At 39.6% G+C, this 19,538-nt stretch overlaps 1 protein-coding gene across 2 annotated transcripts in view; it reads right to left on the bottom strand.

Moving 5' to 3' along the window:
• The window catches only part of NFIA (nuclear factor I A), a 620,753-nt gene that overhangs the window by 273,156 nt on the left and 328,059 nt on the right, over positions 1-19,538 (bottom strand). The gene's annotated exons all lie outside the window — the stretch shown is intronic.

Consider the following 19,538-nt stretch of genomic DNA (forward strand, 5'->3'; position numbering starts at 1 on the left):
ATATCTTCATCAATAGAAATTGACTTAGCAACCATTCTATTTTTGTCCAGCAGGTATAACTTGATGACAGGACTGTATCATAATTTAATATGTCACAGATATGACAATATGCCTGGTTTGGGGCACCACTGTAACGTTCCTCACTGATACGAAATATAGCTCATCTAAAAGCATCAATGTTAGTACTATAATCAGATATGGAAATCAAACACATACATTCTTGATTCTGTGCTTCAATCAAATTATACTCTGAAATGGAACACACAGGGTTAACACTGAGTAGTAACAAGCAGGCTTGAGGGGACAAACATTCTCACAAAAGTAATTTTAATTCTACTGTCCCGTCCGCCCCCCCCCCTTCTCTTTCCTCCTGCTTTGTCTTTTAAACTGTATGGTTTTATTCATTCTGTACATCAGTTATATTTCATTCCTTATTCCTCCGAAATAAAAAAATTAAGTGCCAGCTTCAAACGTCTATTGTAAAAAAAAAAAAAGAAGAAGCACTAGCATTCAGTTCCTATGAGCTTTGCTCACTTTGAATACTGTTCCTATTGCACAATAATGTGTTATTCTGTTGAATTCTGGCATCTATTTCCCTTGTCTGGTCAAGAGCCAAAAAATTAGAGTGTGTCAGTCCACCAGTTCCTCTGCAGAGAATCTCTCTTCTCGCCCAGTGAATGTTTTGTGCTCTTGGATTGAGGCCAGGAGGGGAAATCCATTTTACATAAAGAATGCACACAGCTCAAGTGCTCGGAGACTTTTTACCTACTAAAATAACTTTATGGACAAACGCCAGGCAGCTAGACACATTTGGTGAAGAACACTTGGCATCTAAAACAAGGTAAAATAATCTGTAGAGGTAACAAAGTTTTTAGAAACAAGGAAATGACTGTAAGTGTATTCGTGGCATGTCACATGATTTGGCACAGACTGTTTGATTGGCTGGAATTGAAGTAAATACAGCCGCCATGTAAGGAGTCTGAAAGCTTCACCCTTTGCTGAATTCTTAAAATGGCGGACTCACTGCACACCATGAGAAGCAAAACGAGAGCCAGTCTCAGATTTTTCTCCCCCTCTTTCTCCCTCTCTGCTGAAGTTTTTATAAACCTTACAGATTTGAGTAGAAACAGATTTCTCACAAGTTGCTCTGCATCTCAGTTTCACAGTTCAGCATACACTCAGGCTCTGTCAAAAGCTTGACAGCGTTCCAGAGAAAATATTAACTGTAAACTTTCCAAAAGGAATTAAAGGAACAGAGCTCACATCAGGATGTTCCTCTTTTAATAATACATATAAGCTGAATGTTTATACACATTTGTAAAGTTTATGCTACAGAGTATACTGCTAACACTGAAACAGATCCAAATGTGGTTCCACTTCACCATGTCATGAATGCAATTAAAAAGAACACACATCCTCTTTGCTTAAAAAACCCATAGTTCTCTTCCTCATTCTCACAGGCCTGACCAGTTGAACACTGCATATTCTGATGTATAAATATTTGCCTCTGGCTAAAGTTCAAGCAGCCCAGTATGGCTGCCAGACATAACAGAAAACCAACTTCCAAAGGAAAGTGTTTACTGCGTCGTTGGCCAAGGAAGCCACTGCCAGCAAACAATCAAGTCTCATTGGCTCAGCCATGCAAGTGCTTATCATAAAGTATCTGGCCAGATGCCACTGCTGGACTCCCACCCCTTTTATTAATGGTAGACTAATCTAACATGGCTTTGCCACAGTTAATATGTTTATAACTAACATCAATTCATTTACAAGGCTTTTCAGTTCTGGAAATTAGTGTGAGTCACATCAAACATCTGTGCCACCTCTTCACCCTTGATACACTTTTTGAACTTAACACTTTGTGTGTGTGAAGCAATCCATATCCATTCTTACCATATCAAATAATTCTTTTGCAAATAGGTATTACACAGCTGACTGGAGACAAAGGTAGATTAGAGCCCAATAGTACCTTAGAGACCAAAAAGACTTCATCAGATACCCGATGAATATATGATGAAGGGAGCTTAGACTCTTGAAAGCTCGTACCCTGAAAATTTTGTTGTTCTCTAAGGTGTTACTGGACTCAAATCTAGGTGTTCTACTGCTACCAACATGGCTACCTCTGAAAGTATTATGTATAATAAGATCAAATAGTGTTGAGGACATTTTTACATGCTTACTTAAACCAAGATAATCCCTTTAAGCCCCTGCATTTGCTTATCTGCCTAATTGGTATATTTAAACTTGAGAAAAGAGAAAAAGGGCCTCCTGAAAACTGCTTATTTCCCCCACTTTTAGTCATATTTAATGATTATTGACTCTTTATACATTACCATGATTTTTACAGTACCAGTGGGACAGCCAGTGCGGTATAGTATTCGAAGACTAGGATCTGGGAGACCCAGGCTTGAATCCCTACTTTGCCATGGAAGCTTGCTGGGTGACCTTGGGCTACTCACAATGCCTCAGCCTAACCTATGGCACAGGGTTAGTGTAAAGATAAAATGGAGGAGAGAAGAATAATGTGTGATCAGGGTTCCTACTGATGCGAAAAGTGGGGTTGGGATGAAGTAAGTAAATAAATAAATACTAAGGTACAGAAGAGGCAGTTAATGGTCATAATGGATAAAGTTAAAAAGGAAGACTTTTGCAATTAGCCCCAAATTAACCATTTCAGTACCTTTACTAGGTACAAGTAAGAGGAAGCTTAACTGTATTCAGCAAGTGTTTTCATTCCACTGATTTCAAATGAAACTTAAGAAGCCTTTCCTCAAGTTGCCAACTTCTTAATTGGTCTTTCTAGTTGCATTTTATTATCAGTTGAACCTAGAGAAATTATCAGGTGATATTATTTCACTCAATGGCACGAAAAACCTCAACTGCCCATTTCTGCTTATTAAACTTCTACTAAAGGGACAGGAGGTTTTTTGGGGGGCCAGTTGTCAATCTTAGCGAAGCAAACAACTTCACAACAGTTATCATTTACAAAACATCCAGGCCTCACCTGTCATATATCTACATTTTGCCATCTGAGTGCATTTGTTCCTAAAGACAAAAGAAAACACATGAACTTAGATTTATGATAATCTTTTTTCCAGCTTGTGCCTATTGTACAAACCATCCCTAGGAGACCCTGCCTTCCTTAAACTCTGACGCAACTCAGAAAAGAATCCAAGATTGCCTTGTCTCTCAGTATAAGTGTTCAAAATACAGTCTCATACATCTGGTCACTGAATCAGCTGTTTGGCTAAACAGAATCACTTTATGGATGCTCTTTCTTGAGACATATATTCTGGCCCGATTACCTAAATGCTTCAAAGAACCAAGTCTCAGTTAGTGGTTTCTCTACTGTTTTCCCTCACATGTTGGTAACGTAATCCTTTCATAAATAATACAGGTTGGTTTTTTTTTACTTTCAGTCTTCCTTAGCCAACAGCATTACTCTTAGATGAAGCTGAAAATAACTTTTGATGAGGCACATGCCCACCCACCCCCACTTGTTTGCCAAAACTCTGCCACTGTCCACTTTCTTTACTCCTGCTGCTATTTTTTTAAGTTGTAGAAACAGACTACAGTACAATAGCAATTACATGTATATGCGAACACAACATACTACTAGTTTGATTTTTTTAAGTCTGTAAAGGGAGTGGAGTAATACAATGCATGGACTTTTGCTAACATGATGAGTTCCATTTCTAATAGTAGAACAGAAGAAAAAGGCAATTGGTACAGCTGCAGAAGCAGAAGCAGCCTTGGGAAGCCTTGAGAGAAGAACTGTTAAAGAAACCAGATGCTGCTGGACAATCTTAATAGTTGTTATGTTCAGATAAACCAGTATGATTCCATAAGAGAATGCATGGTCAGAAATTACACCACTTTACAAAACTTCCTGACCCTGGACTTTGAATGAGAAAGAGAAGACAACACAGTGACAGGCAGGATGAGTGTAAATTGTATATGTCCTCTAGGAAGGACTCACAGCAATCCATTTGGGTTTCTTTATCACCAGTTTGGAAAATACTTCCCTTATAAAACAATCACATTGGTCCCTTCTGCACAGGCAACACCAATGGGTTAAAAGAACCCATGTTGCCTTTCTCACCATTCGCATGGGAGCTGCAGGGGCCATCCGAGAGCACTGGGAGTCCGGCAACAGGATGTGGGATGTTTCGCACAGGAATCGCTTTGTTTCCCTGAGAAATGCACATCAGAGAATCTCTCAAGAATCCTACCACCCAAACATATCAGCACAAAATGGTGGCTGTCTAGAGAATCCACTCTAATGGTGACTGCCTACAGAATCTACCATAATGGTGGATGGAGTAGGGAAATAGAATGCTTCCTGCTTGCTGTAGTTCTCAGGGGCAAGCAGGAAGCATGTGAAACCTGGGTTAAAGGGAAAAAGTTGCTAATTTAGCAACTTTCATTCAACCCAGGTTCAGCAAAATAAAATGGGTTTGGGGGGCAAGTTCTGTGGGAACGTCTCCCACATAATGCTTTTTTCACTCTCCGTAACCTGTTATATTTTGCCTGTGAGGAATCACCAATTGTTGCACTAGAGTCTTGACATCTGAGGCTGTTCACTCTCTGACTGAGACAGTCAGCTTTCATAATGTTACTTCAATAGAAACACTTTAATAGAAACACTTTCCAGTTTTGTCCTAGCAGAAAACAAAGACAGAATGTTTTATAAATAAACATGGCCCCTTCAGCAATTGTTTAAATACAAACTGCATATACATATCAGCTTTTTTATGTGCACTCACTAATTGCTACAAAATATAGGTCAATTCAGAAATTCCATAATGTTACTTGAACCAGGTTGTTAATTCTAACCTTGAAATCACCTGCTCCTTTCTTAAGTCTGGGCTTAAATGGCTGCAAATTCAAATTCATTGTAAATGGGCACAAATGCTCTGCTATCTAATCTTATTTTCTACTCTGTTTCCTTAATATGAGTCTTAACAACTCCACTTGCCTGGTCCAATCTGTCTCTTATCCACAAATGGTCTGTGATGTCACCACTGTCGATCTACTTTAGACCTAAGTATCCCAGCACTAATAGTATCAAGAGTGGCTTCTAGGAGGCCTGAGTGAATCATGTGAAAGAGGATCATAGAGGAATGTTCTGTTCCCACTGAGAACAAGACAGAATTAACTCTGCGAGAGGCTTCCTTCTGTTGCTCTGTTTGTCAGAAAGGTCAAGGTGATTAGCTCTTGTGTACTCAGTAGCAGACACTGAAACAAAATATGTGTAAAATCTTAATCTATTTTAAACAGACCAGTGACACAGGGTTAAGAAAGGTAACAAGTTAGGCATACAGCGAGGAAAGCTAAAATCAAGTGATCACCTATAATGGTATTTAATAAATGTATTGCAAGATCCAAACGATGTTCATCTCTTAATTTCAAACATCATAGCAAAAAAATCTCTTGACTTGATTGACTGTCAAACAAATTATATAGACAAATTATATATTGCTTTCAAATTAAAGTTTATTTTACTAAAAGAGGAAATGGGAACATTTTAATTAGTTTTATTGGTAGCAGCATGTGCACTGACACCAAAAACAGATAATCCTGAAGTAAGTGCCATTAAGTTCAAAATTACAATGATCTTGCTTAACACTGCAGTCTTAGTATTACAAATAAATCTGTAGTTTAAAAGCACTCTGATTTTTTTCTATCAATCCACATACTGAAGTGTAAGCATGCTGAAATAAGCCAGACTATCCCAAACACATTGGTAAGACAACCGTCTAATATTGACCACTGAAGAAAGGTACTTCTCAAATATAAACTGAAAATGCTGATGATCAAGTTGGGGGTGGGGAAGGGATATTGTTGAAGTCCATGACAACTACATGTATTACAAAACAGGCATCATTTTTCTCCAATAACTTGCTGTTACTCTGAAAATAAAACAGGAATCTCCAATATGCTTACATGGAAGGTAAGAATGCAGTATGTTCCAAAAACAACAGTTTTGTAAAAAATTTGCACAAATTTTGTAATATTAAATATCTATGAAACCACCTTTTTTTAGACACATGCAAAGTTTTAAATACCATACTATAGATGAAATTCTTATTTTTTTTACAACTGAAACATACATTATGAGACCACCTCAACTCGGCAGATATTTTCTCTCCATCTGAGTCAATTTTCTCAATTATTTATTGCATGTGGTTCATAGGGTTGTTGTCCTCAATCCAGATCTAGAAAACTTGCTTGTTCCTGGGAAGAAAGATGTGCAGAATTTTCAAGGAGCTATTCAACATGGCTGAAGCTGGCTGTTTCATCCCCCAAGGAGCGCTGCGCTTAGCAAATAACAACTTGTTGGTGATCCCTGACCCAAAAGAGATCCAGCTGATCTCAACCAGGGCCAGAGAATGATCAGCCCTGACTCCAGGCCTAGTGGAACTCTCTGTCAGATGAGACCTGGGTCCTGCGGAACTCGATGCAGTTCCAGAGGGCCTGCAAGATGGAGAAGTTCCACCAAGCATTTGGTTGAGAGCAGCAATAGTGTACAATCTAATGGCCTCTTCTCCTTCTTTCCATCTCTTACCCTCCTATTTGCAACCATAAGAATAAGATTGTTATAAATGCTGAGTGCAAGTCGCCATCAAGTTTTAGGATAATTTATTGAAACTGATGTGGATTTTAACTTGTGTTTTATTATATTTATATTGAATTTGCATATTGTAGAAAGCTGCCTTGAGCCCATAAGGAGAAGGGTGGCCTATAAATGTAATAAATGAAATGAAATTGTAATTGTTAAGAGTACAAAACAATATAGTGTTTGTGTACAGAATCATTAGTACACATGTGCTACCATTATCAGCCCAGATGCTTTGAATCTCTCTTTGTAAAAACGCATAATTCATTAGAAAGTTCATAACTGAGCTGAGAGTGTGCCTGCCACTCGTAAAATATATTCCAGTTTTAGGTGTCACAGCATCACATACTCTGATTTCAAAACAACCATGTGTATGAAAACGACTGCAAATCTGCATCAACAGCAAATCTACCCACCAAGTACATGTGAGTAAGCGGCACTAAAAAATGTCAAGTGGAACCATCTCACCTTGATCCAGAGGAACAGAGATGAACCAATGTGAATCACAAAGAACATCCATGTTAGGCAAGACTTGATGTGTCTAAGGATCATGTGCTTGTGGCTGTTTCTAGCACAGCAGTCCTAGAAAAGCCTATGCAAGTACAAAAAATGCCCTGTATATATCTGGGCTCCTGCTCATCTATAAGGGAGCCTCTGGATTACAGTTGTTATATTTTTAAAAATTATTGAATCAGCATATGCACCAAATGGATACAAAATGGTATATGCCACAAAATCTTGCAACATATGTACCTAAAGGGTACTCAAAAACGTTCAAACAACAATCAAATAAAACTAACAGCATCAATATTCTATCCAGTTGTTTTTTTCTTCATTGTGAATTAGTGTAAATATAGACTGAAGTAATCAAAATGCCAGAAATATAAATATTCCATTTAATGCCAATGAATCCATCACTTTACTAGGAAAAGGCTTAGCTATGTTATTTGCAATTCCCTCACTACACAACAATGTACATTACTGTCTGTAAGCTCTAATTTGGCATAGCGCATCATTAATGACCTGAATGGTGGCTGTTTCACACATACATATTTAATTACAACAGCTGAACAAATTACATATTTATGCTTTATAAAGGGGATTGCCAGCCTAATTCATTTGCTATGCATGCAGGTACAGGACTCCATCTGCAACAGCATCTGCACAACAAGAGCTAACAATTATCCATTGTACACTGAGTGTATCTGGTGAAACCTGTAAGAGATGCAATCACATTAACCACTTCACTACATTCATACCATTATTTTTCACACTGGTCCCAAATATTTTAAATAATAGATTATTAACCATAATGATTCTTTGCCTGTCTCTCAGCCGTATTTCCCAAAGCACTCCACGAACAACAATGAGCAAAATCATGAGGAAAAGTCTTTTGGAGAAACAGCCTTTATGGATCAGAAAACAGCACAAAGGTTAAGTGGCACAGAGGTGGCATCATGAGTGACAAGGGAAGGAAACAAGGCTGCATCTCTTCATTTTGCAAACCACTTCACTGTTTCAAATTCAGTTCATTGGACTGCTGGGTCTGCTGGCATGGGAAAGCTGAAAACTACCCCAATCCTTACTCAGAAGTAAACCCACAGAAGTTTCATGGGGCTAACTTTTTCTCTAAGAGTCACTTTATGCATTATGATTTTTCCGACATCAAAAGCATTTCCACAGAGCACAGATTGGCATGACTGGTGACCCACCAAGGCAAACATCTTATCAGCCATGTATTGTGGGCTGCACTCAACAATTCTGCTACGTTTGAAGTCCCAAGCAAGCAGAAAACAAGGGGTTTATTGGAGCTGTGGTGGAACACTAAGCTTGTAGGTGATGCTCAAATTATGGTTGTAGGTCTGCATTAGAGCTTATCACCTTCCTAAAGAACAGTTCCGTGAACCTTGAAAGTTTTTGACATCTGACTGAATCAACTAAATAACTGCATCAAGTCTAACTAACAAACTTAATTATCTGCATCATATATCCCTGAGACAAATATGGCAATAACAATCCGGTCCTAGGCCCCCATTCCAAAGCCCTTTGTTAGCATATTCTACAGCAGTGATGGCAAACCTTTTAAAGACCGAGTGCCAGGGGCGGAACATAAGGAAACTGCACCTGGAGCACGCATGCGCCTCCCACCTCTGCCATGCCCCTGTCTGCCCCCGCCCCACCCTGCCCGCCCCGGAATGCTCCGAAACAATGCCACCATGCCCCTGAAACACCCTTGCCACGCCCCCGCAGGGACACATGCCCAGTGCATCGCGCACCCCTCGTCCCCTTGGCGCTATGCCACTGTCGAGTGCCCAAACTGGGGTGACAGCACACATGCCCACAAAGAGGGATCTGAGTGCCACCTCTGGCACGCGTGCCATAGGTTCGCCACCACTGTTCTAGAAGCACATCAGCGAATGTGGGAGACATGGCAGTGCCAATCCTCACCATGCCTCACGAAACCAGGGAAACTCCAGAAGAGAATGGGACAGAATCAAGGGCATATAATAGATGAAGAAGGACTAAGTTGGTCTCCTAATCTGCTCCAGCTATAGTCACTAATTATTGATCTGTATGATGTTACACAACTGACAGCCTTGGCACATTTTTACAGTCTCCCATATAATAAAATGTAAGTGAGAACACAGGTGCCCCCCCCCTTCTTTCCCTCTACTCTTAATGCAGCTTAGGATATCATCTTAAGTGTGACTCACAATGAAGTTCTAAGCAGATTTACACCCTCCGTGGTGGCGAACCTTTGGCACTCCAGATGTTATGGACTACAATTCCCATCAGCCCCTGCATCAAGTCTAACTGGTTTATGCCTCTGTTAGGCAGATTATGCACAGGCCAAAAACAGCGCCCCAGAACCAGTAAAACGCCATCCCTGGGGCGCTGTTCGCATGGCTGCTGCCTCCACAATGAGGCAACGTCGTGCTTTCCCCCACCCCAAACAGGGCAGAAACGCTGTTTTCCTGCCTCACTCAGCTTTAGTTCATTTTAGTTTTTGTTTCATATTTCTGGTATGGACAGGCTTTGCCTAAGTCAGGTTTAAGTCAGCATCTTGTCTACTGTTTTATTTGGTGCTGTTTTGAATATAATTGTTTTATATTTTCTTGATCAGGAGAAGCAGTATGTAGTTTTTAAATAGTTTTTTTAAAAAAAATAAGTAGTTTTTAATATTTTAAATGCACATGTAGTCATCTGACCGTGTTGACAGCCCTGCAGTCTCACCTCACCTGAGTAAAGGAATCACATGTAAGGAACTACTGCAAAGAGATGGGGTATGCAGGAACAACTAGCTAACAGCACCACCTAAACTGTGGCCACCCATCAGCTAGTGGAGACAGGTATGCAGCTGCTGGCTCTTGCAAGGGCAGAGGCAGGCCTTGTGCAGAAGCTTGGTACAGCCCAAAATTAGGCACGCTGGGTCCTAATCAGTTCTGAACATTTTGCTTTGCCTGACCTCAAAATGTGCCGGCTCTTTCTTTTTTGTAAGGGATTTGGCCCACTTTTCTGAGCCCAGCACAGAAAAGCTCAATTGTGAATTAATCCACGACTATTTCCTTAGACCTTATTTATAGTCGAATGCTCCATGTGTTCCTAGTGCTCACCTAGTTCTGTTCCCCCTCCTTCGAGTGATTATGATAATTAAAAAAACATTTTTAAGTGCAGCCTTCATCAAAACCATCATTCTGTGCACTTTTTAACATTTTAATTTGATAAGAGAACATTTGTATTGCCCCAAATGACTATTAGTGGAACTTGCCTTGTTCTGCCCGCCATTTTCTGCCAGGTTCAGGAGCCTCTGTGGCGCTGCAGCCATTTTAAGATTGTCCCCATGAGTTTCCTCTGCATGCAACTCATCTGATGACTTTTTCACTCAAAAAAGTTGATTAATAAATTTTGTTATCCTGGTGATCCCATGCACATGTGGTTTTTTTCTTTTCTGTTTTGTTTTACACAAGCAAGCTTCATAGCTTTGCAGAGTATATATTAGAATAGTAACCAATTAGAGGACTGGTCTGCCGCCCATTAAGAAATATTTGGTAGACCTGGCCTGGAGGTCATATTAACTTGTTTCTACCTTTGTGAGCGCACATAATTTGGCATACCTTCTTGGCACAGCATCTCTCCATGCTTCTTACTGTAACAGAGACAATGTTAGCTGATCTACAATTCTGATCAGCAACTGATTAATAGGTCCCATATTTTGAGCTGAGCAAGAACATGAATAGCCAATGTCACTGAGCCTGCCTTCAAACTCATAAGCACATGCACAGACAAAGGGCTTATTAACTTATTTCTACTAGTATGAACAGAAGGTTAAACAGAGCCCTCAATTTACACATATCACCTTAAGTGTGATGGACAGTTTCACTTTCTTCCCTCTACAATCCTCAGCAAGTTACTTTCAAAGGGGGGGGGGGCGGTGGTATGTTGATAAGAAAAAGGGAGGAGTTTGGTAATTAACTACTGGCCAGCCGACAAGGCTGGAGGGTTGTTGGATTGTGTTGGGAGAAAAGTTAGAAACAGGCCTGCTAGTTAGGCAAGTGGGCCTTTAGAGACTAGGTATTTTGAAAACAAGTAGCATTTGAGTGATGTTCCTGTCAAAAAAGAGTGAAAAGTTATGTCTTCCTGTTTCATGTTAGAAGTCTGAATCAGTAAAACAAGAAACATGCTTTGTGACTGGTATGCTTTCCCACCTCCCAGGTCCCCAATAACTTTGTTACTATAATATTGGGAGGGCTGGAAAAAAGGAAATAAAATAAACTACCAAACCACACATATCACTGAAATAAACCTATTTCTTGGTTGTTTTTGTCAATCCTACTGTGTGGCGCTTTCAAGCCTATAATCCCCTCACAACAGGCTAAGTGAATGTCAGGAGGCACCCTAAACCCAGACATTGCCTTCATCAAGGACTAGAAGAATAAACACTCCCAAAACAATAATTGGATATAAAAAGGGTGTATATATACATATGGGGGAGGGGATGTTTGTAGAGAGACAGAAATATGTAGTATGCATGTTTGTGTGCATGTAAGATAATTTTCTGGATGAGAAATTTAAGCTCCTAATTTCCTGGCCTGGAGACACTGTGTCATCACACTAATAGACATGGAAATTGCAGTAAAATAGATAAAAGGAAGAACTCAGGCGGTGTCTTTGTTGGTGTTCCTCCTGGTAGGGACACTGGTTTTCAACATATGTCTTGGTTTGGAAGAAACCAGCTGAGGTACCATAAGAGTGGAGAGATTGAGGTTAGTAACAATGTTAGGGGAGCTTTATGGTTTAAGAACCAATAACTGATCAATAATATCTTGGCTGTAGTTAATCTGTTTGAACACAGGACATTATGTGTAATTTATTGTACATGTTCCCATATGATGCATGGCATTGTCCTGTAGTCCTCAGATCAGTGGTGCCAGAGTGCTATACAGTGCCATGCTAGTAAAATAAAAATAATAAGTATATTTTGTCAATGATGTTACATCTGTATTCAATAGTATTTCTGGTTTCGAAAGAAATTACTATCGTGTTTACAGACATTGGTATAAAGATGGCCAACTGATTAAAACAGGTGTAGGTAACTTTTGGGGGCTCAACTTTAGCAAAAAATCACCATTTACATGAGAAGATTGGGATATCTGCAAGCCAAGAGGGAAAATGGGTTTGTAGTTGGCCAGGAATGTTTGGAGCAAGCCAAGTAAATGTGGTGCCAGTGAACACAAGCCATGCCTGTTGCCTTCTCCACTTGCTCAAGCAGTGTTGCCTATGTCATGGTTGCCTGAGCAGAGATCTGACCCTGGGCCCAAAGCAAAATGGTCTGATATGCCACAGATGTTGAAGGCTGTCTACTCTTGGATTAAGTTATTATGCTGACTTGCTGTCTTTGCATCTAGATTGCACTGCATCTCATGGTACAGCAATATGATGGGATGGAGAGGTAATCAACATCAAGGAGAAATGTTGGAAGGCATTAAGTCATGCCCCCCCCCCACACACACACATTATTGTCAATTATGTGATAAAACAGTGAAAATTTATGGCATTCAGCTGGGCAATGCTGAACACACTGATAAAGGCAGAGAAGGATACAAAAGTATCAGGCATGGAAAACATGGGGGAATGCCTCAAAATTTGAATTGTATTTAAATATTAGAATCACATTTGGAAGCAGAAATCCTCACTAGGATGGCAAAACCTAGAAATCATAAAGCTTTAAAAATACTGTGTAGTAGTAATTAAGAAAACTCAAGAACAGCTAAACAAATTCAACAATAATTTCACAGACCAGAAATATCACTGTTTAATCCAGTTTGTTTTCAGATGATTTCTCCAAACCAAACTGTGTTCATAGAATACTTCATTTTCCTTCTCAGTCTGTATGTGAGGAAGGCACGAATATAGTTTTCAGTATTATATGCTCCATCATGTAGCCCTTCCTTGCTCTCTCCACTTCAGAGAGGTAAACAGTCCAATGAGGAGATCTTGTATTTATCTGAACCTGGGGAACTGCAGTGTAAGCTTGAGGTCCCCAAACATTATATCTTATATCTCTGAAACATACAGATGATGCACGAATTCACACCTAGACCAAGATGTGAGATTCATCAATATATGGATTTTGCTTACATATACTGGAAAAAATGTAAGTCATGCGAACCTTTCAACCATCAGTCCATTCACAATAACCTGTTGAAAATCCCCAATCCTTCAATTAAACCCTGATGTGGTATCCCATGAAGCAAAGTATCAAAGAATAACCATCGAACTAATTAGGGGCTAGAAAAGTGGATTAAATGATAAACACTTCAAACAGCTAAAGGTTTCTGGCTTGATTATGCAATAACACTAGAGATGTCTCTAAACGTTTCTTATAACATCAGGACAGAACAATAAGACAGCACAATAAAGGAAAGAACATCATGGTTAAGAAAAGGAAAAAATCTTACGGAGAGTAAGGAAACTTCCTGCAATAAGATCACGTAGCTTGCAAAAGAACCTCCAAGGGAACTGGTTAAAAAATGTAGAGCAAATATACTGGAAGAATACTTTTAATATCAGGCAGGAATGTGATATGGGTCTTTTCTGCTACTAATTTCCATGGCTATGTGGAAATATTTTCTAAAACTTCACAAAGTCCATTTAGTAAACTCAGTGGATAGCATCAGTGCTGTATATTGTTTTAATATAAGGAAGTAACAAAGAATCAAATAATCAAAATATTTTCCATGAGGGCAGCCTTTAAGAATGAATAAGTTTAAATATGTTTTTCTCATAGTGGTGGTTATAGATCAGCTTTTTAACATCATTCATTGTAATTTGTTTGAAGTACGTATATGCTCATTAATTAAGCTCAAATTTGAAATTATCACTGGCAGTGTGATTCTAAACACAGTTATGCCCTTTGCAAACCCATTGACTTTACTGAAGTTACAAGAGTACAAATTTGTTTAGGATTATTCTAGTGGTCATTCAGGAAATCATGGATGCCTCATATACAGCCATTCAACCAAACTGACAACTGCAGAATATTTTTGAGAATAGCCCCATCATTTTTCCCTATTATCCTCAGGACGTTCTTTGAGAGGGACACACTTGGCCAATCACCAAATTTGATGTTGAATTAGATTTCCATCCATCTAGCACAATACTATTAAACCTCTGAGTCTGGGATAACAAACCTTCCCCTATTAGATGCCTCCATATCTCTCTCTTTCTTTTTCACACACTCATTGCCTTTTGGAAGGACCACTGCCAGCATACCATGCCTCCTGATTTTCCTTCCATATATGCTGAGAATGACAATTGGTTACTTACCCATGAAAGGTCCTTCTCCTCTGAGTGAATGAGGACATCTTTAAGTGAGTTCCATTGATTGCTAGAGAGGCAGGAAATAGAATTATTCTCCTTCCTGTTTCTTGTGGTAATTGCCCTCCTCTTGCTCAGTTCAGGAACTCCAGTCAGCAGTTAGAGGTTACTTATAAGATTAAAAACTTCAACTTTAAATTTTAACCGTATTAAAGTTTTTGTGCTTTAATGCCAACAATATGTAAATTGACAACATAGTACAATAGACAAAAAAGAAGTAGGAAGGAGTAAGTATAGTGATGACAATGAAATGGGAGGGCAAGATGTCCTCATTCGCTCAGAGGAGAAAGACATTTCATGGGTAAGTAATCAACAGTTCTCCCTCTGAGCTTGAGCACATCTTTGGACCTCCCACAGCAGTGTCCCTATTTGTTGAGTGGGTCATTATTGTCTGATTCTAGTATGTGCTGAAGAACTTTTCTCCCTAAAGCCACTTATGCAGAGAGCTGGGTGTTGAGTTTATAATGTCTGCTAAATGTTGAAATCAACGACCAGTTGGCCATGTTGGCAGGGGCTGATGGGAATTGTAGTCCATAGCATCTGGAGTGCCAAAGGTTCGCCACCACTGTCTATGGTAACATTCCTAATTAACACAGCATTGGTAGCTGCACTTCGGATGGAATAAGCGGTAATACCAGCTGGTGGATCCAGTTTTTGTGCTTTATATGCTTCCACAATATAGTCTTTCAGACTTTTGCTGATAGTAGAATTAGAGATTTTGTTTCCTAAGTTGGGGGGGGGGGGGGGGGGCAAGACAACTATAAACGTCACCTTAGTTTTCCTAATGTTCTGGGTTCTAATGATATAAGCTTTAAGGGCTCTCCTGACATCGAGTTTGTGCCAAACTATTTCTTTGGAATATTTAGGCTGAGGGCAAAATGTTAGCAGACAAATTTCTTCTTGCCTGTGAAAGGTCATGTTCACCTTTGGAATAAATGTTGGATCTGTTCTAAGAACTACCTTGTCCTTGTAGTAGGTACGTAAAGTAGATTCTACTGACAAGGCTCCTATTTCTGAGATCCATCCTGCTGAAGTGACAGTGACAAAAATATTGTTTTCATCCTGAGACGTTTGAGTGGAATATCACCTATGGGTTCAAATAAATGATTTATGAGGGCATTCAAAACAATGTTCAGCTTCCAAGTAGGGAACCTATTGTTAGGGTCTGTTACTCCAGTCATCAAATGAGACTTGAGAAAGTTTCGAGAGCTTTATTGGAACCGTGTCAGCCCAGGGCTCAGATAGTCGAAACTAAAGTTTGGCTCTCTGGCTCTGGTATATACCTGTAAGTTACAGAATGGTTCAACCCATAATCCTGCCACCCTCGCATTCCCATAATACGAGCATTACAAAAGATGGTGGGAACCGAAGCATTATTTAGAACAGTGGTTCACTCCTTTGGAGGAAGGCAGACAAGAATGAACGTTTAAGCTCTATTGACTAGTTACATGCGAGCAGGGGGAGGCCTCCTTAGCCTTGGGAGATGATATGGTTGGGTCATCTGTGGCCTTAGTGCGGACATGCAAGCTGCCAGGCCGAGAATGGTGCAGGCCTGACAGCTATGTAATTGTGGTGAATCTTTGGAAGTGGCCCCCTTTAAGAACCTAGTCATGTGAGGGTGTTTAGTGGTTCCCCATCCCTTGTCTAGGTACCACGGTGGCAATAGCCTCCACTTGCCTTCTTAATGATGCAGAGTTCAGTCCTGCTTTTATTCCACCTTGCAGGAATTCCAATAAGGCTGATATTTTAGGGTGTAAGGGGTCAACATTCTTACACTGACACCATTTTACAAATGCCTTTCAAGCTTAATTATAAATCCAGTTGGTGGAAATATTTCTGCAAGAAATGAGCAAGAGGAGGGTGATCTCCACAGAGAACAGGAAGAATAACAATTCTATTTCCTGCCTCTCTAGCAAGCAGTAAAAATCACCCAAAGATGTCCTCAAGCACAGAGGGAGAACAGCAGGAGGATGGCAAGGAGAGACCACCTAGTTGTTTAGAGGATTCCTCCATGGCTCTGAACCTTGGCTTGATCCTCATTCACCTTCTAGTACTCATCCTGTGTTTTCTGTTCCTGGCACTCTAGGTCCCCAAGTGAGGTCATTCCTGCCCTTCTTCCTGTCAAACAGCTCTAATATCACATTACTTACTTGCAGCTCAGTTTTATGTGGTTCTGGAAAATCCAATTTTTGTTAGACATTCAGACGTACTACAATGCTCATATGCAGAAACTGAAAGTTCATCACATCAATCAGGATGTCTGGAAAATTCCATCAGGAAGCAATGTCAGCAGGAACATATTTAGTTAAACAAGATTTATTTAGAAGTTCTAACGTTTGTTAAGGAATCCAAATTTCATGCTTGGAATTATTCAAATCAGCTTGCAGAATTTGATGGGGCCAACAGAGGGAGATCAGGAAATACACAGCACCTCTCCATTATACTTGGATCCAGCTCCAGCTTACCATTAACTTCCAGTTGGCATCACTAATGCTGTCAAAGAGATGAGAAGGTGGGCAGCCAAAACTCCCCCCTCTCTGGGAACATTTTTAGTGAATTTTGATTAACACTGTATTCTACTGATTCCTGTGAGCTGTTTTGGGAGCAACTTTTGACTAAAAAGTGAGATAAAGATATTAAAAACTGTTCAGAGTACAAATGTTGGATAACTCATGCTAGCATATGAACTATGGTATTTTCAAAAGTGCTGGGATTGATAATAAAATATACTGTTTCTGGGGAAAGAAATAGCCAAAATTTGTGAACACAGACTTTGGTATAAGCCTCTTGTGTTTTGAACTTTTTGGTAAAACCTAACTAATATTAAATAACAAAACCACGAGGACTAGAAAGCTGAATATTTGTATTAAGAAAATAGTTATCAAGCTAGTTGCAAATGGACTGCTGTACTGTAAATTCCTACATGGGATGGATTGAATTGACTCAATAAAGGAAGCCACAGCCTTCAGTTTGCAAGGCCTGAGCAAGACTGTTGATGAAATAACATTTTGGAAGTCGCTAATTTAGAGGATCGCCATAAGTCAGAATGACTTGATAGCATATACCCACACTGTAAATTCACACTAAATATGGTTTATCTATTCATTTTACTGTATTACAAACATTTATTTTAAAAGATACCAAATGTTCACATTTGCTGGATAAGGGCTTGATCTAATGTTAAATAAAACCACTTGAGTGCTAAACATTTCTTTAAAATGTTCTCTTTAAAAACAAGATGCAGAATTAATTTCTCTACCATACTTCAGAAAACAATAAACACTACGGTTAGCTTTAACTAAATACCCTGTTTCAATACCTCAAGTAACCCTATGAACTCTCTAACCAGTCCACTTAAAACGGAGAATGCATTCTACAGCTGCAGTACAGAGACAGAGAGGATTGTTAGATAAGTGTGTAAAGAATAATTAAATTAGCCTCTTACACTGTCTTACATAAAGGTCTTTCAAAAATCCTAAAGAACTAACAAGTGAACCCTTGTTCAAGAATAGCACATCTCAAGGTAAAGTCACTTGCAACTGGGATTAGAAGGGAACACTTAACAAACCTGTCCAAGAATGAATAGCATAAGGTCTATTTTTCTTGCTTAAATTTGATTTTGGTGCATTCTTTTGCTTGATAGTGTTTCTTTAACCAAAGGATAGAAAACTGTGGCAGTCTGATTCCAAAGGTGGATGCGAATTCTGCAGAGGAAACCCTGTACTCACTGAAGTATGAACATAAACTAGTTTCACCAATAATCTAAAGGAACTAAAAACTCAGACCTACCTTATACTTCACACAGAGGGGTATTATTAGAATTAAGAATCATCCTGCGGATTTTTTAAAGCATTCATTACACCTTACTGATGTATGCTATGGGTATATTTAAGATTTTCAACACAAGGTTTATAAACATTTCCTTAACTATTATGACACCCTTTCTATTTTAGACATAAATCTACTTACAGAATATATCTTCTGAGCCCACCTCAACTCTTATTCATTTTAATTGCTAAAGAGATCCGCACAACACAAACAGGAAATGGGGGGAGGGCAATTTTAAAGAACTCAGGATCTTTTCCATATTTGGATGGATTTTAAATAATACTCCTACTGTTAGTTATGTCATAGTGAGTCATCCAAAATTTATAACAGGAGACTAATGGCCCAATCCTGGGGGAGGGGTACAAAATGAGCTTTGATTGTAGTATGGGCTCATGCCAACATATTTGGCCATTGGCATAAGGGGCACCTTCGCAAATGGAGAAAGCAAAGATGCTGGCATCCAGGCACCCCACAATTCTGCTGTGGCAAAATCCAGAAGTAGGTGCTGCCATGAAGCTACACTGGCATCCAAGTGGACACCAGAACAGGGCATTCCTGGGGATGGAGTCAACTGTAGGCAGTTTCTACTCAGGCTTTTGAGCCAGGAACACCTTGGTGCAGACCTTGGAGTTTTACTATCCAAAAGGGTGGCATATCTTCATTCCACCCTATGGATGGCTTTCCAGGCAGCAGGGGGGCGGGGTTCTTGCTGCCTCCCCATGCCACCTGAAAGCCCTCTGGAGGTGGCACAGCAGCACAGCAACAATGCCAATTCCAGTCTCCAAGACTTGTGGATTGAACTGCCTGGGTTGGATACAATCTAAATTGGCAGTTTCCAGAGTCTCTTTTTCTCAGTGTCCCCTCTCACCAAGGAGAAGCATTTTGTGAAGACTAGTGGATCAAAGCTAAGATGGCAAACACGGCTTCAAATCTCCACTCACCATGAAACTTGTTCAGTGACCTTGAAGCAATCACTGTCCTTCAGACTAGACCACCTCACAATGTAATTTTAAAGATAAAACAGCAGTGGAATAGAGAACCATGCACCTCATCTAACTCTTTAGAAGAAAGTCGGGATAAAAATGAATGAGGAAAGAGAGAGAAGCTGGACAAGAACTATGTGTGAATTTCAAAAAACTGTGTGAATTTCAAATTGTCACTGGGTTTTAAGGAAAACATTTCACATATAATTTCTCAAGCCTTGAGTATTTTA

This window comes from Sphaerodactylus townsendi, linkage group LG05, assembly GCF_021028975.2.
Source record: "Sphaerodactylus townsendi isolate TG3544 linkage group LG05, MPM_Stown_v2.3, whole genome shotgun sequence".
NCBI lineage: Eukaryota > Metazoa > Chordata > Lepidosauria > Squamata > Sphaerodactylidae > Sphaerodactylus > Sphaerodactylus townsendi.